Source organism: Haemaphysalis longicornis, unplaced genomic scaffold, assembly GCF_048455015.1.
Source record: "Haemaphysalis longicornis isolate Haplotype H1 unplaced genomic scaffold, Haemaphysalis longicornis Haplotype H1 scaffold_12, whole genome shotgun sequence".
In the NCBI taxonomy this organism is placed as follows: domain Eukaryota; kingdom Metazoa; phylum Arthropoda; class Arachnida; order Ixodida; family Ixodidae; genus Haemaphysalis; species Haemaphysalis longicornis.
The window spans coordinates 117,877,495-117,896,534 of record NW_027526225.1 but is presented as its reverse complement, the minus strand read 5'-3'; the positions used below and the strand labels follow the sequence as shown (position 1 = coordinate 117,896,534).

General features: G+C 51.5%; 1 pseudogene; it reads left to right on the top strand.

The window, feature by feature from the left end:
- Window positions 1-12,484: 12,484 nt before the first annotated feature.
- On the top strand, window positions 12,485-15,488 carry LOC144161815 (uncharacterized; annotated as a pseudogene).
- The last annotated feature ends 3,552 nt before the right edge of the window (window positions 15,489-19,040 follow it).

Here is a 19,040-nt window from a genome sequence, read left to right as displayed (position 1 = left end):
GTTCGCTAGTCCGGGAATCCAAGTGACGACCGGGCGACCGACGCCCTAGATGCCAGTAGTCGCTGGACGTCCAGGTGGTCACTGGTGATCAGGTTCTCCCACAGCTCATGGAGGGGGAGGGGGGAAGGAAAGGGTGGGAGGTCAGGGTTATGCGTACACTCTAATAAAATGTGGACGAGTGTGCCAGGCTTAGAGCAAAAAGTGCATTGGGCGGGAAATTGAGTAGGAAACATGTGGTGTAAGCGAATTGGATGGACGAAGGTATTCGTTTGGATGCGACGAAGAGTCGTTTCTTCTGATTTGGACAGCTTGGAGTGAGGTTGAGGGAATTGTTGCCTGTCGAGTCGATAGTAATGTGTGATGTCCTGAAACGTAACCAGTGGTGTGGACTCCGCTTGTTCTTCTGGGGCCTGGGAGGAGAGTGCGCAGGCTTGATGATGGACAAAATTATTGCCTGTCAATGTACAGAGGGCGGGTGTCCAGACGAGGGCGACGTTTCTTTGTGGCTGATGTTGCGAGAGGAGGCGGAAAGTTGGGGGGGCCACCCTCCCCGCCAAGAAGCTCTGACAGGCAGCTTGGGAGTCGGTTAAGATGACCGCGCTCTTGGTGTGAATAAGTGCGAGTGCGATCGCCAGTTCCTCAGCAATATGCGTGGATGTCGTGGTAATTGAAGCACAGATTATAAGGGCCGATTTGGTGGTGACGGTTGCAACCTTGTGCTGCCCGCCTGGATACGAGCTAGCGTCTGTATACGCGACGTCCAGACGGTTCCCATAGATGTTCTCGTGGGCTTGACTCCGTGCTTGTCTTCTGCCCGGGTGGAGATCAGGGTGCATGTTCTTCGGCATTGGGCGAACCCGTACAGCAGATCTCCAAGCCTCGGGGAGGACAAGAAGAGCAGGATGAGATGCTGGGTGCGCGAGTCGTAGGCGTTTGAGTAACCAAAGGCCCGCAGGTGTTTGAGTGAGCCGGACACGTTGGCTGGCAAGGTGGCCTTCAATTAATTCTGAAATCATATTATGAAGACCCAGTTGTAGAAGCCGCTGAGTTGAGGTGTTCATAGGTAGGCCCAATGACTGTTTGAATGCTTTGCGTATGGACTTGTCAAGGGCGTCCAAGTCTCCTTTCGTGAGGCAGAGGTATGGAGCAACGTAGATAACTCTAGAGATCAGAAGTGCACGAATCAGTCTAATCATATCTTGTTCTTTCAGGCCCCGATGGCGGTTAGAGATGCGTCGGAGCATGTGCGTAACATGAGTGAACGTCTCGGACAATTTGGATAAGGTCAGATTGTTCCGCGTATTTGCTTGTATGGTGAGACCGAAAATTTTGATTGAAGAGCTGGGTTTGACGTCCTGGCCGTCCAAATGTAAGGAGATGGGCTCAATCGTTCGAGCAGGTGGGTGCTTGCGCACAATTATTAATTCTGACTTATGAGGTGTGCAATAAAGACCCACTGACAATGCGTAAGACTGCACAATGTCCGTGGCTTCGAATATTCCCACCACCCCAACTCTCCCTATCGCGGCACCAGGCTGCGCTGTGGCGGCAACTAAACAAATCCATTTCCAGCTCCTATTGAACGTGCCTTCCACAGTCACGATCCCCGACCCCTTGCGGATACAGACTCTATAGGAAAGATGCTCTCCAAGGGGTCGGGGATCGTGACTGTCGAAGGCACGTTCAATAGGAGCTGGTAATGTATTTGTTTAGTTGCCGCCACAGCGCAGCCTGGTGCCGCGATAGGGAGAGTTGGGGTGGTGGGAATATTCGTCGGGAAAGCCGGGCGCAAAAGATATGGTCAGCGTAACGGGGCTCTAAAGACGCGGGTTCGCTGTCAGCCCCTCCAGCGGTCGGACAGGCGAGTTAGGGCCGAGGCGTGAGCGCGCCTGTTATCCCGGAATGTCGGCATGGTCAGAAATCCACACAAGGGCCACGTCTCGCGTGAGGGTGGGAAGGAGTGGTTCAAGGCGAGAGGCATTACGTTAGGTGAGGAAGTTAGAGAGGTATCACTGACATGCCGACACGGAATCTGTGAAACTGTGAAGACGTAGACTGCGTTGTCCAATAGAGGTAAGCGGGGGTTCAGGAAATAGCACGTGCGATGGACCGCTCTTCGAGGATGGCGGGATCACTGGAACCTAGCTCTGATCCCGCGGGTTTGGGCCGACCACAGCACCGAATCCGCAGAAGGTGGTAGAGTACGCGTCGGTGTGAAGGATGGTTGTCAGATGGGAAGGTGAGGTGAGCACGATGCTCGGCGTTGTGCTCAGGGTGCATAAGTCGGTGGATAGGGAATGCGTGGAGGGAGGACGTGGCACCAGGGGAGAGGAGTGTGTGAGGGAGGGTGGGAGCGAGTGGTTTGGGCTAGCCTAAAGTCGGCAGAACATAGCTGCCCTGGGGTGTGCGGGTGATTCGGGATTTCTGTGCTATCAGTGTGGCTCCATCATTTCGAGAGTATATTTGTCACCCCGATCCGATGGAATCGCTCATTAAGCGCGAACGGTGGAAGCGTGAGGGCTGTTACAGCGAAGCTGCACATGTCTTATCCCCCCGCCCCTCAGTTCTCGCGCCCGTGTGGAACGAAAACTGGGGGAGTTGTGTGCAGCGTATAGACAAATTCATAAAAAAATTAAAGAAAATGTCTAAGAGCATCTACACTTTCCTATAAAATGTCTGATATTGTCCCTGTGTCTTCCAAGCAGTGTATTTGTGTTTGCAGGTGAAGGCGACTTTAGGGAAATCGGTGTAATCTTGGTCTTGCTATGCTGGCTTTCAGACATTGTGTGTTGCGCAGTGAATCACGGCCCTCTCCGGAGGGCGTATGGTTACTGCCCCACATTATACTCTTTTCCGCCCCCTCCCCACTTTCCCGAGTCGTGTATGTTGCTCGCCACGCACAGCGGCGTCTGCTTCCCTCGGGGACCTAGCCACGCTAATCCACTCCATGTGGGCATGTCCCCAAGACCCCTTTGCACCCATAGTTAATGAAGAGCAGTGGCAGGTAGGGCTGGGCAGCTCGGACCCTGAGGTCCAGAGTACCGTGAACTTCTGCAACACCACCGCCTTGCCAGATGTGCCTACCCACCACCGCACCAGAAGCTTACCCGAGAAGAGGCTGTAGCCTGGCAGCAACTACAGACCAACACATACCCCCACCTTAGCTTCCTGCACATCATACACCCCACAATATATCCGCCAACATGCCCACACTGCAGCGAACATGCAACACTGTACCACACCACGTGGGCTTGCCAGAACACACCAGCAGCCCCCATTATTCGCACCCCCACCCTCGAGCAGTGGGAGGCCGCGCTGTGCAGTTCGGACCCTGAGGACCAGCGACAGTTGGTGGACCGAGCATGCAGGACCGCAGCCGCCGCAGGGGCCCTGGACTGGGGGCTTCTCCCGCTTTCAAGCTCAAATCTTTTGAATAAATGTTTTTACCACCACCACACTTCTGGTCACCCGTGCTGTCAATGTCGCTGCTGGCCTGAAATCGGCGGCCACGCGGCTTCCGTAAACCATCCTAAGCGTCAATAAAGTGATTCCTCCTCCTCTTCCTCCTCGTCCCTCTGCTATTTTTATGCGTGCATGTATGTATGTATGTATGTATGTATGTATGTATGTATGTATGTATGTATGTATGTATGTATGTATGTATGTATGTATGTATGTATGTATGTATGTATGTATGTATGTACCCCAAGCACAGGAAAAAATTACATTGACATAAATACCCCAGAAAGCGGGGGGGGGGGGGGAAATCGCCCCGCCGGTAGCGTAGTGGTTATCGCACCAGACCGGTATTCTGGAGGTCGTGGGTTCGGATCCCACCTGGCGGGCATTTTTGCTACGCTTTCTTTCTTTCTTTCCAAATTCTTTATCTGTTTCAGTGACCTACCACAACCTCCCCTTTGCTTTCCGAGGTTTTCTTGACTGCCAACCCTTATTTCTGTTTGTATGTATGTATGTATGTATGTATGTATGTATGTATGTATGTATGTATGTATGTATGTATGTATGTATGTATGTATGTCCCGAAACAACCGTCCTCTTGACCGTACCGAAGTTTTCACAAGCAAGGGATTCGAACCTACAAACAATAAGTACGCAGTTTCGTCATACTAAGTGTTCCGAGGAGTTAATCCGCGCCTGTTAATATTACTCAGTTTCCGCGCGTGCGTCTGGAGGCATACGCATGTGTCCGCGCGCCTGTTTTTGTATGCATGCATGCATGTATATATGCGTGTGCGTATGTATAGTGTATGCGTGCGTATGTGTATGTGTATGCGTGTGCGCCTATGTATGTATGTATGTATGTATGTATGTATGTATGTATGTATGTATGTATGTATGTATGTATGTATGTATGTATGTATGTATGTATGTATGTATGTATGTATGTATGTATGTATGCATGCATGTATCAATGTGTCGAACCGAAAAAAATACCGGTTCGATTACGGTTCTGGTTCAGGTGAAATCATTTCGTTCCGGTTCAGTTCCAGTTCGACAAAATCACGTACCGAACCGGTTCGCGAACCGGTTCGGTTTGCGAATTATCACTGAAATTAGAAAAAAGAACAATTAGTAGTTTAAAATGGCAGTCAAATCAAAATACAAACAAAAATTAAAAATGCTGCTGTTACCCAAGGGAAGTGGCGCAATGCCAAAGGAAACTTTAAACAATTACGAGATATTAGAAAAACATAAGAAGTGGCGACAATTTACCACCTAGTTTCTCGCCCAGAATGTATGTTGTCCTACCGACTATTTATAAAGCCACTGCCAACAGATATGACGGTTGGGTATATTTTCTCCCCTTTCCTTTTTTGTTGAAATCGCAATTGTCGCTGTCGAATCGCCCATCACACTAACCTTCAAGCCTTAAATTAGGCCTTAAATTAGCCCCTTAGTCTTACGAAAAATGTTTGATACGCGATGATTTCTGCAAGCCGACTCCAATGAAAGTCCATTCGCGCGAGGGATTCATCGGCGTCGTCTGCCCACGGTGGTAGCCGGCTACGCACTGACTGACCTTGGACCGGCGAGCCTTTTCCCTTTGGCGCCTCGCGACAGAGGGCGCGTCGGTGCCGTGCCCGGCGCCGTGACTTTATCGCACCGCCGGAGCAAGCCCTGCTGCGCCTCCTCAATAATTATTGCTCCGTGCCCTGGACCACCGGCTGAACTTCCGACAGGCAGCCAAGGAGCTTTGAGCCAGGGCGCAGCTGGCCACAACGGCAGTGCACAAGATGGTGGCCCGGGACGCGTGATTCCAAACGCTTCGCTGCACAGAGCACCCACGTGACATGTGTGATGTCACTGCGCGCGCCATTCTTTTGAGCGCCTGCTAAAAGGAGTCCCGCATTGCGGCTCTGTGACGTTGATGTGCAGTACTCAGTTCTGGCGCTGAAGGCTTGGGTTCGAGCCCCCGCAGGTCTATCTCATAGTTTTTTTTTTTTTCATTGCCTGACTTTTTTTTCTTAATTCTTTTTTTTGTAAACTCAAGAGGACTGCCGCCAGGGGGATATGGAGTCATAAGCTGCTCCACACGAGCTCTCGCTTTTGCGACTTTTCATGCGGAAAAAGGCCATTCACCTTTCCCAGTTGTGCATCAAGAACACCGGCAAGTCACAAGGAATCTCCCGTTGCCACGTTTGCCGCGGTGAGTGCATTTTACGCCAAGATTTCAAGCAGTTAAAATATCGCATCAGGCTAAGCCTCACGAGAGCAACGTTCCAAGGCCGGCGGAGGAGAGCGCCTCGAGGAGCCAGTGGCACATGCGCGCACCACGCGCATGAGCAGCAGCACGAGCTCTCCTCGGCAAGCTGCGGCTGGACAAGAGCTCCACGAGCCGGTCCAGCCGCAGCTGCTCGTCGCTGACGCAAGCTCCCACTACCCCACGATGAACCAAGCACCCGACGCGGCGATGCACGCGCAAAGCAAGGAACAAAACGAGGAAGACAACGCTATGCACACCGACTCCACCGAAGAAAGCGGCTCGCCAGCGAAGTGGACATACGATGAAAATAGCGGCAGAACAATCGATTTGCAGCATCAATGGAAAGTGACCGAAAGGAAACGAAACAAGACCGCCGCCACTCATGGAGCACCACCAGCCGCACAACCCACCTCCCAGCACTCGGCCCCGGAGACGGCGCAGCAGAAACGTTCCCGGATGCCACCATTGCCCGTAGACGACACGAAAATCATTTATCGCCCACAAGCCGGCCTTCAACTCTCAAAATGGTCCCTCGCAGAAATTACTAACGCCATCGGAAGAGCAAGCAAAATCATGCAGAAGGAATTCTACGACAATGTTCGCATTCAAGTGCAGCGCATCGAAAACCTCGTCATTGCAAGTACTCCAAGGAAAGATCTGGCTTTCGACTTTCTGTGAGAAATCAGCAGCATACAACTAGGACGAGACATATGCACCGTGCGAGCCCATGTGAAAACACCAGAATGGATCAGCAGGGGAGTCATCAGCGGCGTTCCACCGAATACCAGTCCCGGAGAACTCATGGACGGACTCCGCGTGCCAGAGAGATATACGGTTGTTGCAGCCCGAATGCTGGGAAAATCGTCTGCAGCCGTGATCTACTTTAACGGCCCGCATGTACCGTTCAACGTGACATATCAGAGTGGGGACTATCGTTGCCGGCCCTATCGCAAGACAGTACAGTACTGCCGCTCCTGCGGGGAGCTGGGTCACCGCCAAGACATATGCCCGCATCCAGCTCAAAACTTCTGCCACAAATGCGGCCAGACAAATCAACCACCTGACCACGAGTGCCGGCCTTACTGCAAAATCTGCAAACAACAGCATGAGACGGCAGGAACAGACTGCAGGCAGAAGCTGAAGCCAGGACCACCCCCCCACAAGGTTCGGCAGCAATGGGAAGTAAAGAGCCAAGATCCACGGAGCGGATGGCGGCCCCGCACAGAAGACTTCCCGGATCTACAAGCAGCCAACAGCACCACTTCAAAAAGCAGCAATAACAACGCACAGAGAAGAAGCAGAGACAGATCCAGATCGCATTCGAAATCTCGATCCGGCTCGCGAGCTCCATCCCAAAAGAGAGTAAGCTACGCCAATGTGGCAAGCGAATCTGGAAGAAGCTCCGAAGACGAAGCTGCAATCAAAGCCTTAGAGATGAAGATCCAAAGCCAGCAAACACTCATTGATAAGCTGCTCCAGCGCTGTCGAGAGCAAGAAGCTGCTAAACGCCCTCCACAACAAGTGCTACCAGTGTTGTACACGTTCCTCTAAAATAGGAACGAAAGCTCGTTCCTCGTTCCTTCCCAACTTGTAACGGGAAACGAGTTCCCGTTACAAGTTCCTTTATTGCAAAACGAACGCGTTCCAGTTCAACTTTCAAAATTGGAACGTGTCGTTACATTAACGTTACAATTAGGTTTTTAAATCAAAATATAGTGTCGGATAATCCTGGGGCGAAATTAAGTGAGAAATTTAAAACTCACATCAAACTACGTATATTATACGAATATTAACACCGCCGGCAGCAGATTATCTGGTGATAAAAATAATCAAAAGAAAATCTCCTACGCGAATTTTTTCAGGGAGCACCGGACAAACTCCAGACGGGTCTAGGACATTTCGGTGCAGGATGTTTTGGTGCGGAAATTTCGGTGTACGGACATTTCGGTGTGCAAACTTTTTGGGGACCAAATTATCCGGGGCTTGCCTGTTTGCGACAGCGGTTATATTTTTATTTCCGCTTAACGTGGGTTATGGACAATGATCTGGAGCAGTGAATTTATTTTTTGTTTTTTTTATAAATTCTGCATTTATATAGTTTTGTTTAATATACCTATTCCTGGGGACTGCTGTTATGCAGCCGATTAAAATCTTTACACGTTCTTTTTTTTTCATTTACGACAGGTTGTTAATTTATATTCGCTCTTTTTAGCTAAGGCAATTAACCGGTGTTTACGATGGTCCGACGCCTTTTTTGTAGTTTTTAAAAATTACACAACCTCAAATTACTTAAATTACATGCACACTCTCAATATCCAAAACATAACAAACATTAGCTAGCCCCCCAGAATGCAGAAAACCTTATGAAGGATATTACGTAGGCTGGGCTGCCTTGCTAAAATGAATTTGCGAACGCTGGTCTAGGATATTGCCGTGGAGGAAGAACGGGCCTTTTTTAAAACAGCCGCAGCTTCTAATGTCTTAAATGTTGATTAAGCGCGTACGGGTTGTGCATACAAATTGCACCTATCCTGTTCGGGAAAACCAACCTTCGTTTTATGTTTACATGCATACATTCACCACATTTTAATGCTTTGTCCTAGCGCCCCCCCCCCCCTCCCCTCCCCGCCTGCATGCTCGAATCTCGACCAGATTTTTTTTTTCAGTCATATTATTTTCGGTTTCCCCTGAAAATCCTACAGGCGTGGCGGAGTTCACATTCTCCGAAGCCTCACCGCAGTGATACAGGAAAAAGCTTTACATTCACCAGGAGCTCACGAAACCTCTATAATGTGCAACAAAGAGCCACCCAAAAAGCCGCTGATAACACAATGGCCACTATCGTTTGCTGGCTACGCCCTTCCGCGCGTCGCGGTCATACCGATGGCGCCCCCACTCCAGGAATCGCTCTTTATTCGCCTTCAGTCTCCCCATTGGGAATTAACTCTTCAAGTCGCGCATATCATGGACACTCCAGGCATACATTGCTTTCTCCCATTATAAGGAGCAAAAAAATTGAATAGGCTAGTGTGAGGAGAGCGGCAACAGTCGTCTTCAAGTTTTCGAAGTCCAGTTGACGCAATGGTGAACCACAAGCGACAACCCTATCTCTCTACCAAGGGGGCTGGTAGCCGGCGGGGCTCAGCCTTCCCCTCCGCTAAGTAACGCCACCGTAAGTGCGATCATTGGTTGGTAAGTTCTAAGTAGAACCGGCACCGAATGCAACGAATACGAGATTGATTGAGAAAATAATTAAAACGGAATGCGCACGCGCTTAATCTACATCGTGTTTCTGATGTTTTTTTTCTCGGATGTTTTGCAGTGGGGGAGGGGGGGGGAGGATGGATTAAAAGCAGCAGCGTCTTGCACGTTGGATGAAGTAAAAGCAAAGCGCTTTGGTAACACTTAAATTAGTAGGGTTGTTCACATGAAGGTTAAAAAAAAAAGGTTGAACGAATGCAAATTAACACCGTAAATTTTTACCATCTACTACAGAAATTGGGTTTTACGTGGCAATGCTCCTCCAGGGTTTAGCGTTCGTTTCCACAGACGGCGGTGCAAGCACAAGTCTCGAACGCAAAATCATATCAATTTGTCACGAAATTACAATATTAAAGCTAAAATGTTCAAAGAATGCCTGGGACATCCCGTGACTCAAAATGTCTGGGCCAAGACGTCGTGCACCAAAATGTCCGTGCACAGAAATGTCCGCGCCTAAACGTCCTGCGCCTAATGTCCGACACCGAAATCTCTGGATCCCGTATTAGACAATCTTTCCCCGCCAGGGACCAATTCTATCGGCTAGACGCGCGTCCTGGCCTCCCCAGGCAAACGATGAAAGGTGAAAAGCATTCTCGCGGCTACGCAATTCAGCCGTGGAACGCCGCGTAAGTTTAACCAGCATGAAAACAGGCACAAGCTGCGGCCTGCTGCGTGGTTATTCTTCTGCCTTTGACTTTCGAGGAAGCATTTACGGCTGAAGGGCGGGCAAATTGACCGTCTGATAGGAAGAGAAACGCAGCAGCGACTTGTGGATTTTTGTACCCGATCCTTGACATCCAAAACAGCCAAATTCTAACGATGTAACGACAGGAACGCCGTTCCTGCCGTTCCTTCACAAACGTAACGAGTTACCGTTACCGTTCCACCGACCCTTAATGGAACGGTGGCGTTCCTCCGTTCCTCCAAAAAGGAACTAGTTCCAGGAACGCGGTTCCATGTAACGCCGTTCCGTACAACACTGAGTGCTACTCACAGAGGAGCGAGTCATTCAACTAACTGAAGACAGAATAGCCGCACTTGAACAGAGGATCATGGCAAACATACAGCAGGTCGTCGCGGCAGAAATCCAGAAAGCTATAGCGCCTTTTGCGGAGCAAGCATCCCACAACACGGTAATCATGGACAACTTCGTCGCATACGCCAGGAAGAACTACATCACCAAAACGACGCTCGACTCAATCCTCAGCCCTATAGTTGCGGCGCGGAAAAAGGCACGAAAAGATAGCCATGACGCTTCCCGTTCTTGCTCATTAAGTCGAGAAGAGCTCTCTGACATTGAATCTATCGAAGATGGCAGTCCAAACTAACGGCACCACAGACGTCTTTCAAACCAAAATCTGGCAATGGAACTGTAGATCTATCAAGCGCAAAATACCTAACCTCCTAGAACTCACTAAACAAGATGAACCAGATGCGATAGCCCTCCAGGAAACGTACAGCACTAACATTCGCCTTCAAGGATACAACGCCTTCAGCAGAACAGAGCGCACCGCAGTCCTGACTAAAAAGACCCTTACCGCCCAATTGCACGAAATCATGGACACCAACGTGGACCATACACTTGTCGAAATCTTACCTGGCAGAAAGACTCAGCAAAGTCTCTTCATTTTAAGCGTCTACAGCCCCCCTCGAGACCAACTGGCGAACTTCGAGCAATTTATAAGGAAAATCAGGAACATCACGAAAGGGCACAAAGTCGTGATCGCGGGTGATTTTAATGCTCCTCACACGGTGTGGGGGTACCCGTCAACAACCAGGAAAGGGACCCGCATACATGACGCCGCCCAATCTCACAATTTAAGTCTCTGGAACGATCCGCTGCAACCAACCCGAGTAGGCAACAGCGTCTCCAGAGACACTAATCCCGACCTCACCTTTACCCACGGCATCCACCAGGCAGAGTGGACCCGACTGGAGGAGACGTTAGGAAGTGATCATCACATCCTACAACTCGAGATAAGCCACCGAAAAAGAACCATTCGGTCCGGGACAGCAAAGATCACAGATTGGAAAGCCTTCCGTACCGACGTCAATCCTGGAAACATCGAATAAATTGACAAATGGCTTTCTAAGATACTTGAAAAAGCGGAGGAGCACACAAAAATAATTAAACTGAACACAGATATTCCCGCTGTTGACCTACACCTTTCCCACCTTTGGGAAGCAAGAAGAAGCCTCCTCAAACGGTGGAAAAGACAAAAGCACAACAGAAAACTCAAGCTGAAAATCGCCGCCATCACTAAGAAAGCCGAAGAATATGGCGCCCTCCTCTACCGGCAAAATTGGGACAAGGCATGTGACCAACTTCAGGGCACCCTCAGTACAAAAAGGACCTGGCATATTTTACGAGGCCTTCTGGCGACTACACGGACAAAAATGCAGCAAAAGCAAGACCTTCAAAAAATCGTCCATTCATACGCAGGCACCCAACAAGACATACTAGATGAGATTCAACGCAATTTTGCCGGTGACAACCCATCGAGTCCGACAAGTACTGATCCGTACCGTGGCCAACATAACCCCGACCTCGATAGACCCTTCACAAAAGCTGAAATGGAGGCAGCCCTGGCCAAACTCACAAGGAATACTTCACCCGGCAAAGACAAGATTACCAATAAGCTCCTCCGTAACCTACCTCCAAACGCAACACAAGCGCTCCTAGAGTATTTTAACGTATGTTGGGAAACAGGCGAACTACCGGCAACGTGGAAGCACTCGGATGTGACAATGATTCCTAAGCCAAACAAGCCTCTACGTATTGAGAATCTTCGCCCTATATCACTGACTTCCTGCGCGGGTAAACTTCTTGAGCACATGGTCCATGATCAGCTCACGCCATATCTCGAGGACAACGGGTACATACCGGACACAATGTTTGGGTTCCGACAGCATCTGTCTACCCAAGATATCCTTCTGCTTCTGAAGGAGGACATCATAGACCGCTTGGATCGCCATCACAAGTCCTGTATACTTGCTATCGACGTCAAGGGCGCTTTTAACAATGTCAAGCATGAAAAGATCCTCGAAAATCTGCAAAGTACTAATTGCGGCCCCAAAGCTTACAGTTATGTTCAAAACTTTCTCACGAATCGCACGGCAACGGTGGGCATCGGCAACCTTCGAGGCGCAAAATTCCCCCTACCAAACAAAGGAACGCCTCAAGGTTCAGTGGTCTCCCCGCTGCTTTTTAACATCGCCATGCTGCACCTGCCAAAGAAACTTCAAACTATCGAAGGACTGATCCTACAACTGGAAGACAACAGGATGCCCTGCAGGAGGCTATCGACGTGATAGTAAAGTACTTGGACTCTTGCGGTCTCCAGTGTGTTCCGGAGAAGTCCGAACTTCTCGTGCTGAAGGCTCGAACTCGAGGACGACCACCTAAACTTCTTGATCCGGATCCCAGCGTCACTCTTTATGGAGTGGAAATTCCCAGGGTCAACTCCCTTCGTGTACTAGGTCTGACCATACACAAGGATGGATCGGGTGCAGCTCATCTTCCCAAGCTACAACAAACGGTGACACAAGTCACCCACCTCGTTAAAAGAATCGCGAATCAACGAAGGTGGCTCAAAGAACAAGACACCTTGCGGATCATTCAAGCATTAATAACCAGTAGGATCACGCATGGCACCCCATACTTAGCCTTAAAAAACGCTGAAATAAACAAATTGGACATAATTATTAGGAAAGCAACCAAGACTGCTCTAGGCCTTCCTTTCATGACATCCACCGACAAGCTCCTTAAATTAGGCGTACATAATACGTGGGAAGAGATGGTCGAAGCCCACAAAGCCAGCCAACGCGAACGCCTCAAGCTCACTCCTACAGGCAGAGCAGTACTCCGTTTCCTCAATTACAGTGAAACCTACATCGCGGACACCGACCAAAAAGCGAGACTACCATCGGAACTCCGAGAGACAATCTGTATAGCACGCATACCACGTAACATGCATCCCACTTACCACAAAGAAAGAAGACAGGCAAGATCGAAGGCACTCCTCCGAAATATGAAAAGGATCCTAATACCAGATACACAGACGCTGCTCGATATCCAGACCACACTGCTTTCGCAATAAGCGTCACGGACCCACGAGGCAGGGAATTGACGTCGGCAACAATACCGGCTCGTAACCCCGAAACTGCAGAAGAAGCAGCCATCGCCTTGGCAATGACGACCTGCAGCGACCGAGCATTGATATTCACCGACTCCCAAGCGGCATGTCGGAACTTCCAGAAAGGACGCGTGTCCGCGACGGCTCTTCATATCTTAAAGACGCGCCCCCAACTTCCTGACACCTACGTCACCTGGATCCCGGGGCATGAAGGGATGGCGGGAAACGAAGCAGCGCACGCTGCAGCCCGAGAGCACACCAGCCGGGCCTTCCTGCCACCCAACATCCGTGCTGCGACGGGCGCAGCAGACGTACCCATCACCTACAGGGCCATACTTCAGCACTACCGACTTGAGCGGAGGAGATATCCCCCACCACACCCCGACCTCACCAAGGAAGAGAGCGTAATCTTTCGTCGGCTCCAAACAAACACGTACACACACGGAATAATCATGAACCGCATCTACCCCACGCAATTTTCATATCTCTGCCCTTACTGCGACATACCCGACACCTTGGCACACATGATCCTGGAGTGCCCTTGCGATGACCGCCGTCCAGACCCACCTGTGGATAGCCGAGCATCCTCAACAACCCTGACTACCGCACCACAAGATATTGCAAGCGCCCTTACCACCGGTGACCACGACATCGCTGAAAAGTGGGAGGCACTGCTCGTCTACGAGGATCCGGAGAACCAGAAGAATCTGGTGAACCGGGCGAAGACGGCAGCCACCGCCAAAGGTTTCCAGGACTGAGGAGACCTACCACCTCGGACTGGCAAGGATCAAGTCCTGGCTAGTCTTTTCAGCAAATAAACGTTTATTTCTCTCTCTCTCTGTAAACTCAAATGTACGGGTTGTTTTTGTTCATTATAGTGATTTGCTATGTTTTAGGTCGCTTTAGGTCTGGGGCGCAGCCAATGACGACGTTTAATTACCGTTCTGCATCGCACAAACAGACATGTCACGTGGGTGCTCTGTGCAGCGAAGCGTTTGGAAATACGCGCCCGGGACAGTGGCTGCTAACAGCGGACGGCCCTCCGGCTGTACAGTGCCTTGGCGGTGGGTCTCCTTATGTACGCGCTCCCGCTGGTGAGCCTGCGGAAAACCACCTGGCGGCAGCTGGAAAGAGACCACAGCAAGGGGGTCCGCGCTTGCCTCGGCCTACCGCAGAGCTCGCCGTGCGAGAAGACGCTGGCCGTGGCGGGGGCGTGGACCCTTGAGATGACGGCTGACCTGCGGACGCTTGGCCAGATTGACCGGCTGTGGCGCGCCGAGGGATGCGGTCCGCTGCTGCAGCGGCTGAGGGGCCGCCACCACTCGCGCATGGGGCACATGCTGGGGCTCTACGAGGAGGTGGTGGCCCCCGTGGACGCAAGACCTAATCGCAACGCTCCTGTTCTGGCAGCTGACGCGCGGCTGGACATTCCGGGGCTGCGCAGCAAGCGGCGTACGCTCCACTGCGGGCAACTGCAGCTGGCTCGGGGCGTTGTCTGGGGCGACCTAGACGGCCCCGCCCTAGTGTACACGGACAGCTCGGTGCGGCAGCAGCAGGGGTCGGCCACAGCGGCCGCCGTGCTGGGAGAGGCCACCCGACAGGCGCGGGTGCCCTATGCCTCTTCTTCGGCCCCGGCTGCGCTGGTAGGGGTCGGACTGGGCCTACCTGCTGCTGGAGATGGAGCCCTTGCCCTAGCGCTGCGCCCTGCTGTGCGACTCCCGGGTGGCCCTGGTGCGTCTTCGGGACGGAGACTCGCACTCCCTGTTGATGCAGGGCATCCGGGAGAAGGCGGCACAGCTGGCGGACCGGAGAACTCAACTGTGCTTCTGCAGTGGGTTCCCGCCCACATCGGGCTGGATGGCAACAAGCGGGCGGACGAGCTGGCTGCCGGGGCACACGCACTGCCTCCCCCGGACATGGTGGCCCAGGCGGCAGCGGACGACGCCCGCCTGCTCATCCAGCGACACATCCGGACCAGGCATCCAGACCCGCGGCTGCGTGTCGGAGGGGGCCTGCCGCCTGTGCGGGCCTCGCGCCTGCCTCGGCGACTGCGCTCGGCCGTCCTGCGCCTCCACGTGGGGAACGCGTGGACGGCGGAGCGGAAGCACCGACTGGTGCGGGTGGCCAGCCCCGCTTGCACTCACGGCCGAGCGACCGTGCAGACCCTGCGGCACGTACTCTACTAGTGCCCAAAGTTTGCGGCAGGGCGGGCAAAGCTCCTGGTCGTGGTTCAAGGAGTGCGGCCACTTGAGGAGCTGCTTTGGCCCCCGGGCAGTGCTAGAGAGCGGGACCAAGTGCTCGGGGGCCTGGGTAGATACCTGGGGACCGCGGGGCTGCACAGTGCACTCCACTACAACTCCGCCTAACTGCCCAGACTGTAGTGGAGTGCTGCTGCTGAAGCAGCTTCTCTACTTCTGTGTGCGTGTGTGTGTGTGTGTGTGTGTGTGTGACCCCTTTTACATGTGTGCTAAACATTGTCCTTTGTAGATTCATGTGTTGTCTATATCTGTAGTGTTTCTCTATAATGCCAATTTCCACAATGTTTAGCTCCTTTTCTCTTGTTTTTTTTTCTTTTGTGTTATATACATTACAATGTCAACCTTCTCCCATATCCTCCTATTCCTATGTATTCTTTCCTCCCTACCCCCTCCCCCTACACCAGCAGGCCTTCCGGTGTCCGCCCCCAAGGCGAGTCAATTTACGCCTGTTGGTGGATCTTCCTTTTCCAATGAACAATAAATACGCACTGTGAGGCCGTAGATAGGAGGCGGCCAGACCATGGCTTTGTAGCTCCTTTATTCGGACGCGAGTGGCAGAGAAGCCAAGGTGACAATTAAGCCCAAGAACTGATGATGATCTCCGATGAAGCGGGATCGTCGATGACGCACAAGGAATGAAGAAGTGATCACCTCAAGCTGGTGGTGATGATAGTGAGCAAGTGCTACCTACGGTGGCAGACAAACTGTAGCCTCCAACAAAGCTCACACTAATACATCTGCGTTTGTTAGTGTTCGTATGGGGTTTTGTGCCTTCGCTTATTTCGTCCATTTTCGTCCCTCTCATGTCCTTATGGCCAAACTCAAGCTCACTGCGAGGCTGACTTCTCTTTGTCATAAAGGCATTCCTCCTTCCCTCGCCCATTTCCAATTCACTGCAGCCCTGTTGCTCCTCCCGCCGTCTGGTGGTTTTCTTCAACCCTGCCGCTATCTTGCTGATCAACTGCTAACACGGGCCCGCTGTTCGGCCTCTGCGGCCTAGCGTGTAGCGTTGCGACTTTCAACGATTACTTACTGGGTTCAAGAACCATTAGGTCTACTTCTTTATTTCCGGGATTTTTCATTCAGAAAAATTCTCTCGTAGCTTAGCTCTGAGTATTCTTTTCGTAAATAAGGGTTGTTTAATACATTCTAGGTAGGTTTAGCTGGGGACAGGAGCATACCGCCACGTTTAATTCTTCATCGTTCTTCACCGCTCTCCATCGCACCGGAGGTGCCCGGAGTGCAGTTACTTAAGAGAGAGAGAGAGAGAGAGAGAGAGAGAGAGAGAGAGAGAGAGAGAGAGAGAGAGAGAGAGAGAGAGAGAGAGAAACACATATTGAGTCCTGTGGTTTAGCGGTTCGTGGTGACCGCCGGTTGAAGTCTGGCGGCGACGGTGGCAGCTCTTCTGAGGAGGGGCGGTACCCTCGTGTTTTGTGCGTTTTGTGTCTGTTTCAAAAGTGTCCGTTTTCAGCAAGTCCTGATTGGCTAAAAGCGAACACCCGTTTGTGACGCTATGCAAGCAGGCCGGAGCTATGAGGCACGGCTCCTCGGAGCAGACGATTTTTCGTCGCCTTATTGTTGGTTCGCTGACGGGACAATACACATAAAAGATAGTTTAAAGTAGGACCCGCCGCAGTGGCTCAGTGGCTAAGGCGTTGCGCTTCTGAGCACGAGGTCGCGGGCTCGATTCCCGGCCGCGGCGGCCGCCTTTCTGATGGAGGCGAAAAGCAAAAACGCCCGGTGCCCTCCACTACAGCGCGCCTCATCGCCTGCGTTGCGTCGGCGCGTTAAGCCCTACAATCAGTCAATCAATAGTTTAAAATAGGTTTAGTCGTTTAAAATTTGTTTACAAGTACAGTTGCGCAAAAGTCAACCCAAAGCCCGCCTACAACTGGAAGTACGTCACAATAAAAGGGACTCAAAACGGACGTTTTCGAAACGGGCAAACCCGAGAATACCGTCCCAGGAGCGTTTGCGCGTCCAAGTCCCAGCTGCCCAGCGCACGCTCCCACTGCTCAGCTCTATTTACATACGAGAAGGGATCTTGGGGGCATGCCCACATAGAGTGGGCAAGTGCGGCGGGGGCGCCACAAACGAGGCCATTCGGTGAGGGATACTGATCGGAGTGCATACGATGAAGTACTGCCCGGCAAGTGAGGGCATTCGTTTGCAGGAGTCGCTAGAGGCGTTCCTGATAGTCGGTGAGCCCTGGATGTTCGGAGTAGTCCTTCCCCATGCGGGGGCCCGAGGCTCCACACCATGCCGACGGGAGGGAAAAGAAGGGGACGAAGTGTGCGCGCGGCCCCGCTCCCGCGAGTCCGCTATCGGCATCGTCATCCTCACGCGCCAGCTCTCGAGGAAGAACGGCTTCACCGAGGGACAGCAGCAGCTCACTGCGGACCTCCGCCTCACCCCGCTCTAACTTACGCCACAAGTAAGTCACTGCGCGCACCTACGGCCCGTCAGTCTGCTCAGAAGCGGGGGAGCGTGACAGCAACGAATGTATCGTCCCGGGTAACCCTGGTCGCTTCCAGTAATGGCGTCCGCCGGTGTGGCCGGTCCGCCATTTTGTAATGGAGAGCATGCATCACTTTGAGTGCGATGCTTTTGAATGGCTTCCTCTGTTGAATGCTCGTCTTTGCCTTCATACACTTTCCCCACAGCCATCCAGTTCTTCATTTAAGCTACTTATTTCAAGTAGCTTCATTTGTGGAGGACAGTCGCATAAAGCGCGGAAAGACGCGCTTAACGTTCCATTGCCCGTGTCGGCACATTTGCTAAACTAGGTTATTGGTGGGAAATAACGTTACTAACTGTGAGCGCTGTGCTCGCTAACTGCTCGAAATAGCGCAGTCTTCTTTCCTGCATTCTTTCGAGGGTGTTACTGATATTGCCATCGTAATATTTTCCCGCACAAAATACAGCTGAACAAAGGCTTCGCGATAGCATACGAGAAGGTAAGAGGCGAACACCGGTAATCTCCGAAGTGCAGTGCCTAAGTGCACATTGGCATCATTTCATCCTTATATGATAGTGTACCATAACGTTATGGTACTCCAATACGTATTACGTGATGGCAATGCCATAGTATTACGTTTTGGGGAAAGCTTCTAATGCATTTGTCATGCAACTGTCACGTGATTGGCTCAACAAGACCACCAGATCATCACCAACACAAATGCGCTCCGAATACCTTAATTGACATCCGCTTCCGTGTCACAGATCAATAATGCTTGAAGTGAAATGGGGTGGTCGCGAGTTCGAGCCCTGGCAATTTGAAGTCGCATTAGCTTACCCCAAGAAAAAAATGGGCAAAGTGACCCTTAGCTCTGAAAAGACCACTTCACGTATACGTTTAGCTTAGGCCGAAAATTATAAGGAAGGTAGCGTTAGATTCACCGCGCCCTTAGAGAGACTCTCTATGAGTAATAGCAAAGGCTAATTCTTTCGGCTGTCGGCTGATTGGACTCTGCCGTTAGTGTGGCTACAATCGGTGCAGAATCATTGTTGATTCATTGTATGGGCAATGTTTGTATGGGCAATGAATGGGCGATACCGAATCATTGTATGGACAACGTTTAATGGCGCCGATTTTTCCCTGTGTGCTGTAATGTGCTTCTTGCTGCCAATTGCTTGTCTTCGGCAGCAACTCCAGTCGAG